Raw genomic sequence first — 9,189 nt, 5'->3', positions numbered from 1 at the left:
GCTCCCTTTGCTGTTGCGGGACCGATAGTTGGAACCCTCTTCCACCAATGGTTGAAAATAGTGAGAGTGAGATGATCTTAATAAGAAAAAAAACATCTTTTTACTAAATCATTTCCACCATCATCTTTTCCCCAATTCATTCAGCCCTTGAGGTAGTATTTTACGAAAATGGTGCTGTATAAATTATCCAAATTTATTATTATTATTAAACCCCTCAAAGAATGAATAAAAATTTATTTATGCATAGTATCGGTTAACCAACTCCTCTGATGGACTATAAGACTAACGTTTAAAAGACTATCAAGTGAAACTGCCATTTGGGTATCAAATCTATTTTTAAAATAAAGTAACCCGTATGCTAGAAATAGAAAGGCACTAAAGTTTTAAAATACGGATGAGATCATAATTATTATTAATATACATACTAAACCTACAGCAAATAAAAACTTTTCAGCACGAGCTAAACTTGCAGTACACAATGCAGGGAAATGTGTCGGGTTGTGGTCCCGTGGTTAGTGTCGTGGACTCTTGAGTCAGTGTTTCTCGGTTCTAACTCACTCTACCACAGTGTGATACCTATTTCTAGTAATGAGCCACTTAGGCTCACAGAAATAGTATGAAATTGAAGTATTTTTGTAAATAATAATAATACAAATATTTCTTTTTAAAAAACAAGAAATGTGGAGTTAGCAAAAGAATGTTGAAAGTATACTGAATGCAGTCGAATTTCTATCTTTTAGACAAGTGTGTGGCAAAACAATGTATGATAGATATTCGTATGGTAATATACTTAAAGAACGCAAGGCGTTAAGCGTTATCAATAAAATTAAGAAAGGTCTGTTGATATGGTTTGGGCACATGAATCGAATGAGTGAAAAAAGAATGGTAAAACAATCGAAGTGGAGTAAGATCGAGTAAAGATGGAGACTGACTGGAGCATTTCGTCGTAACATAACGTCGTAACATCGCTCGCGGCGAACATCAGCGAGCATCCGAAACTATGGATGGAGCGATCGGCTCGCTGTACTGACTGCCTGAATACATCGTAACATGTTACGTTACGACAAAATGCTCCGGTCAGTTTGCACCCTAAGACTTATATTTTTAAGCCTCAGCAATGCAGGTAAAAACAATGCCTGCTGTGCAATGTTGCGTAGGAGACTGCTTTAAATTAATGAAGTGTTAGTTTAATGGTAAATCTTATTGATGATAAGCAGAAAAGAAGATTAAGATAAAGGTATTGATATTAACAATATTAAAGAATATGTTAAATAATACATTAAATCAATATTGATGATTTTCGTAGTCTAAAGACTTTTATTTATTGCTTGCATATATATTTTGAAATAACTAGGATTGTGTATTATAGAGACATCTAGGATTTTTTTAATAAACTTTATAACACTGAAAACGGTTGTATGGTAACAATTTGATCAAACAGATTTCTACTATACGACGCGCGTTGTCAAAGCTTTTGAAAATTTAGCGTTGGTGCTGACATCTTACGACGATTTCAGAAACCATGTTTTTGGAGGGACATTTTGAAAACTAATGCAATTTATATTTTGATTATAAAATTGAAATACCATATAATCAAAAATGCACACACGTTTATATGCTTTGTGAAAAATAATAAGATTATCCATTATTTAAAATTATTTTTATTGTTATTGCAACCCATATACATATTTAAGCTGGATAGAAATATAAACGTATAAAAGGGAACAATTCCTTTGATCTCAATGTAATCGAATGAAATGTAATCTCAGAAAATATTTATTTTATTTTATTTTCAAGCACATGTTATAGCTATTTGTTTTTTGTTGTTGTTTATGTTCTAAGTATACATAATTGAAAGCATGTATGATAGTAATTTAGACAAAATTATAAAAATCAATAAATTCGTGAATAAAATAATTTTACCATCTTTACATTGTGTAATTTCACATCGTATTATTTGTTTATAAATTATTATGAATACTCTTATTGTAAAACCTTTAATTAATTTTTAAAATGATTAATCACAATACATTACATAGTAAAACGATTAAATTTACATAAAATATTTAAAGATTTATTAGGAAAAATCTCAAGAAACGAATGTTTTTATTATGTAATTTTACTTTGTACTATGTAATTTTACATCGTTATTAATTCTTATAAAAAATTCTCTTATTGTAAAACATTATTTTTTCAAATTTTCAATTAAGGCCCAGCATTCGTTAAGTTGCATTCTCATTCCACCGGATATCACCAGAGAGGTCACATATCACTCACTCCTTTCAAGAACGTCATAAATAAAAAATCGTAAATTTTCAGCTGTGCACGTTTTCGGAATGCCCAGAAAATTTACTATATCTCAGCAAAAGCGGCATATTTTTAACTTAATATTAACCCGCTACAGGGCAGAAAGTGTTGTTTTTTCATTTTGAAGAATTTTCTAATAATTAAACAATACATTTGTATTGTTTAATTATTTTTTTCAAAAAACTAAATATTTTTCAAATGGAGAAAAAAACTTCAGGTTTTACCTAAAAAGATTGTTGCACAGTTAAAAGTTCAATAAGTGGCTTGATATTTATTTTTAATACATTGTATTATATTTTTAAACTTTGAAAACGTTCTCCTGAAAAATGAGGTTTTTTATTAATGACGGTCTTGAAAGGAGTGAGCGACATATCACTCACTCCTTTCAAGAACGTCATAAATCAAAAATCGTCAATTTTCAGTTGTGCATGTTTTCGGAATGCCAAGAAAATGTACTATATCTCAGCAAAAGCGGTATATTTTTAACTCAATATTTACCCGCTACAGGGCAGAAAGTGTTGTTTTTGAATTTTGAAGAAAAGGTATTGTTTATTTTTTTTTAATAAACTAAATATTTTTCAAATGGAGAAAAAACCTTCAGGTTTTATCTAAAAAGATCTGTTGCACAGTAAAAAGTTCAATAAGTGGCTTGATATTTATTTTTAATACATTGTTAAATATTTTTAAACTTTAAAAACGTTCTCCTAAAATATCAAGTTTTTTGATTTATGACGTTCTTGAAAGGAGTGAGCGATATCTCTTCACGTCCTATTTTTAAAAAAAATAATGTATTTTGGATATTTTTTTGTTGTTTTTAGAGTAAATATAGAAAATATATTTTTATAATTATATAACTCCTTACCCTTCAATGACTCTTTTATTTTCAAAACCATGTAATTATTTCGAAAAAATATCAATTTTTTTCAATCCAAAAACAGTGTTTTAAGAAAAAAATTAATTACGTAAAATGTTACCTGGATGTAGAGAAAATTAAGTTGCGACTTAACCAATGCTGGGCCTTGGGGACATTACAGACATTACTAATAAATTTACATCAAACATTTACTGATTCATAAGGAAAAACACCAGAAACGATTGGTTTTTTGGGGACATAACATGAAGTATATGAAAATACTCATACTACTCGTATGGAATAATAATGATGTTATTGGTTAAGTAAAAGCTACCCATTAGCTACATCTTGTAGCCTTATAGTAGGAATAATAAGTTTGTAAACGCTTTGCTTCTCCATTTTTTCAATGACCCACTTTGTATGTAAAGACCATATGTTGCATAGTAATTTTGCACATACTGTTTATGTAAAACTTCAGCTACCAAGCTGTGCGATAACCATTCGTCCCGCATTTTATATTATAGAATTGCCCCTATTCGTTGGGCTTATTGCAAAATTAATTACATTATTATGTATTATTACATCTAGTTCATTCCACAAGTTTATTCTATGAAAATTGTAAAATAGCTTTTATTTTAATTTTTTAATTTGTGTGTAACATATCGCTCACACCTTTCAACAACGTCATATATAAAAAAAAACTTGATTTTTCAGAAGAACGTTTTTAAAATTTAACAATATTATACAATGTATTAAAAATAAATATCAAGCCACTTATTGAACTTTTTACTGTGCAACAGATGTTTTTAGGTAAAACCTGAAGGTTTTTTCTCCATTTGAAAAATATTTAGTGTATTTAAAAAATAATTAAACAATACATTTTCTTCAAAATGTATTTTGAGACCAAACATGAATTCATAAATTTGGGTGTTGTCCACTTCGGGGTTATATTTTTTTTAATATTGACATTTCAAAATAGATGAAGAAGAGTATGGAAGTCTGGATATTCACAGACCTCACTTACGACCGGTCATAAATTGGTTTTAATAATCACATAAGTACATGTGTTTGCAGCAAAACACGTAACGTTCACCTAAAATATCTCATAATTTGAGATAATCCAGATATGTGAACAAGTATTTGGACACACTGAAAATGTTGTAAATAAATTGACTGGTAAAATTATAAGCAATAAATAATTTAAAATCATGTTTTCAAGCGTTTTTCAAGTATGTGAATATAATCGAGGATTCGGACCTCACATACAAATGTAAAGAGTCTCTGCTTAATAAAAGCTGCGCCCATTCCAACATAGATACGAGTTTGATCAATAAATCTAAAAGTTTCGAAAATTTGAGTGGCGTGGTTCACAATCATGGGTAGAATGGGTGAATGTTACACGTGTGTAAAGTGATCACTTAACCAAGCCTATGATGGTCGTAAGCCCTGTAAATGCTCAGACTTCCATATACTTCGTCATCTATGTTGAGATGTCAAAAAATAATAATAAAATTTATGTCACAGCCAAGGAGACTTAGTCTTCAGATGAGGATTTTGCCCAAATATATTTTTTTTAGAAAAAAAATAATTTCAATTTATTGTCATGGAAAATGGTAACCCTATTTAATAGGTAGGTACACGTTTTATAATGGAGATCGTTACTATGATCATGAATGCATAAAAATATAATATTATGCAACTTCTAGGTTTGTAAGTACGATAGATATATAAGAAATGAGATGAAACATGCATTTTTTTAGTAAATAAGTATTATGCTATATTAAGCAATATTACCCTGGACTGGTACCTGAAGCGGAGAGCTGATCACCTTTCCTTCATGTGTAAACGATCAAGAGAACACTGCGTTTATATGACGCAGTGCCCTATGCACCATTGGGGTGCGGGTAAGGGTTTTATTATTTTATTATTATTATGTTTACGTTTTCATGGAGTCACACCTCACACGAACCTCAAGAAAAAGGATTATTAGTCAATCAGTATTTTTGTCGTGTTTCATGCCATTGAAAATGCAAGAAAATGTATTTTGGATATTTCATCAAAGATGAAGAGAATGTGGAAGTCTGGGCATTTACTGAGCTGACGACCGTCATAGGTTGGTTAAGGTTATCACTTTACTCACGTGTAACATTCAGCCACGATTGACACCACACTACACAATTTTTTGGAACTCATCTATATCATATATCTCATATAGATTCATGTTTGCAAGTAAATGTATTTGGATTATTTTTTGACATCTCATCAAAGATGAAGAAGAATATGGAAGTCTGGGCATTTACTGATCTGACGACCGTCATAGATTGGTTTATGTTATCACTTTACTCACGTGTAACATTCACCTATGATTGACACCACACTACACAATTTTTTGGAACTCATCTATATCATATATCTCATATAGATTCATGTTTCTTTTTAGTTCGCGGTAGTATCTATGGTTGATTTGAGAAAGCTTTTGTTTACCAGAGACCTTTTTATTTATATAAAATAACCTGTAAGGATTTTTCATACGTGTTAAGTGTGTCCAAATACTTATTCACAAATCTGGATCATCTCCAATTGTAGGAGTTATTTTTCATTTTATTTTTTGACATCTCAACATAGATGAAGAAGAATATGGTAGTCTGGTATTTGTTGTACTTTAAAGCTGAAGCTTTAAAAAACAAGGCTTGAAATGGTCTCAGGTTGTGGTCGCGTGGTTATTGTCGCGGACTCAAGCGGACAGAGTTTCTCGGTTCGAACCCAATCTACCACAATTTGATACCTATTTCTAATGATAATTTAATCTGCTAAGGCTCACAGAAATAGTATGAAAATGAAATATTTGTGTGAATAATAAAAACATAAATATTTACCTTTAATTTAATAAAAAAACAGTTCTTACGAGTATAACTTTAATCCCTTTTTTTAATCTCTGAATGTTTTTTAATAGTTATAACATGAATGTAGAATTCTTTAATTGGCTTTATTTTTATTAGTGTAACTATTTTTGTTAATGTAATGTAATGTTCATTATTGTAAATGTAACTTTTGTTTATTATATACTTTTTTTATATGTAAAGCTGTACAATTCCCGAACAAATAAAATAAAATGAATAAAACATATGTTTCTGTAAGTTTTGGATATTTTGTTGTATTTTTATTCAAACGAATCATAACAAAATAAATATTGGTGCTTTAAAAGCTCACCTTTTGATGCTTTGCGCCCATTTCAGCTTACAAAGACAACAACTGGAGGCGCGTCGCAGGAGCCTGGGTGAGGACCTATCAGATATGTGATCCGTGTTAGTTTGTAAGTAACTCTCACGAGAGGTGGTCTTGTACAATTTAATTTATATATATATATATATATATATATATATATATATATATATTATATAAATATATATATATATATATATATATATATATATATATATATATATATATATATATATATATATATATATATATATATATATATATATATATATATATATATATATATATATATAAATCGTAGTCGTACAGGAGAAAGTGACAAACTAACAAAACGTAAAATGTTCAGGAAGGCCATTTAAGTCACTTTTGCTTGGCAAGAAAATAAACATCGATGCAGTCAGTCATTTTTAACGAGTCAATATATCGTAGTCATACAGGAGAAAGTGACCAAGTGCATGTTTTTTTACAAAAAACGTGATTATTGACTATTAGATATCTTACTTGCTTAGTATCGCCCTGAAAGAATCCCAAAGGATTTTAAACTTGGAAGTATAATATATTGACTTGTTAAAAATGACTAACTGCATTGATGTTTATTTTCTTGCCAAGTAAAAGCGACTTAAATGTCCCTCCCGAACATTTTACGTTTTGTTAGTTGGTCACTTTCTCCTGTATGACTACGATATATATATATATATATATATATATATATATATATATATATATATATATATATATATATATATATATATATATATATATATATATATATATATATTGATTTTTTATTTTTATTTATTTGCTTTTTTATTTTTTTATTATTTATATTTAATGTACCTACATTTTGTTTTTTGAATGTCAGCTACGCGCAATGAGATTCGCGCATGTTATTTTGAATCACTAAATAGATGACTTTACAATAACTAGCTGCTGCGTTAACCTTTCAATAAGCAGATTTCTGCTGTATGACGTCATTGTCACGTAATTCCTTCATTTTTATTGCAAAAACGCGGTGTGCCGACACTAATGGGCGTTCTAGGGATTTAATTTAATCTTTTTATAAATGGATTCTTATTTATCTTTCAGAATGTGACTCGAATAATTTTAGAACGTACATACATGTGAGAATAATACTAGAAAAAAAAGATTTGTAAGTTTTTAAGATATTTTTTAAAAATACATAATCATAATTTGCAGATTTATCGTTAATTTTGTTGTAATGTTCTCTTCCGTAACGAAGTGGTTATATTTTTTGATAATAGCCTTGGTGTCATGGGGTTTTTTCCTAATAAATACCAAAACACAACATAAAACTAACTAACTAACTGACAATTACGCCGCTTTCCCGCATGGGTAGACAGAGAGAATAGAACGCCATGCCAAACTGTCAAATATTATTCGCCTCTTCCACATCAATGCATGTCATTATATGTACATACCCGCTGATTTTTTGGACTCCTGACCCAACCACATTCAAGCATTTGACATACCTGATCATGCCAAGTTTTAGTGGGTCTCCCTCTGTTCCAACTACATTCGTCTCATAAATTTGTCATACCGTTCTTTTCTCACTCATACATTCCACATGTCCAAACCATCTCAACACACCTTTCTTAATTTCACCGATAATGTTTATCTCAGCTTTGTATTCTTTGTCCGCCTCCGTAGTGTAATGGTCAGCACGCTCGGCTACCGTTCTGGAGGTCCCGGGTTCGATTCCCAAGGAGGGTAAAATAAATATAAGTGATTTTTTCACTGTAATATTTATTTAATATTACCATGGACTGGTACCTGAAACGGAGGGCTGATCACCTTTCCTTCATGTGTAAAACGATCAAGATAACACTGCGTTAATATGACACAGTGCCCTATGCACCATTGAGGTGCGGATAAGGGTTTTATTATTATTATTGTATTCTTTTCTTATTTCATACATTGTTTTGCTGCTCATTCATAATCGCATGTTGACTGCATTTTTATCAAAATTGAAGATATACCCGAGATTACCCATATGCATATCGTTGAAGATAAAAAACCGTTTTTTGATAACGTTAATACAAACAGTTTGGCCGAACTTTGAAAATTAAAGTTATATCCTAGTTGACGTAATAGCCGAGGCTATTATAATCGAGTTCCACTGTATTCTATATTTATCAGCAACCGTGAAAATCTGTGTTTATAAATATGTTATAAAACGTACATAAAACAAATGTTTTACCATGATTCTAAATTATGGCTAAATATGCAATCTGTTACATTTGACATTCAAATTTTTACATCTCAACATAGATGATGAAGAATATGGAAGCCTGGGCATTTATAGGGCTCACGACCGCCATAAGCTGGTTTAAGTGATCACTTTACACAGTGTAACATTCACCAAATCTACCCATGATTGACAACCAGACTACTCAAATTCTTGGAACTTCGAAATTCGAAACATAGTGCTTGAATTCACTAGAATTTCACGAGAAACATCTATGGTGGGATGAGGTAAGCTTTTTCTCTTAGAAACTCTTTCTTTTCGTATGTGAGGTCCGAATCCTGGGTTATATTCACATTCTTGAGAAACGCTAGAAAACATCATTTAATTTTTTTTTATTTCAGCTTATAATTTGATAAGTTAATTTATTTACAACATTTTGAGTGCGTCAAAATACTTGCCGCACCCCAATGTTGCATAGGGCACTGCATCATATAAACGCAGTGTTATCTCGATCGTTAACACATGACGGAATGGCGATCAGCCATCCGCTTCCGGTACCAGTCCAAGGTAATATAGAATAAATATAAGAGTGAAAAAATCA

The sequence above is a fragment of the Brachycentrus maculatus genome, unplaced genomic scaffold (assembly GCF_059751285.1).
Source record: "Brachycentrus maculatus isolate JH-2025_06_01 unplaced genomic scaffold, ASM5975128v1 h1tg000056l, whole genome shotgun sequence".
Lineage (NCBI taxonomy): Eukaryota > Metazoa > Arthropoda > Insecta > Trichoptera > Brachycentridae > Brachycentrus > Brachycentrus maculatus.
The sequence above is the reverse complement of the archived record's forward strand: the minus strand, read 5'-3'. Positions refer to the sequence as shown.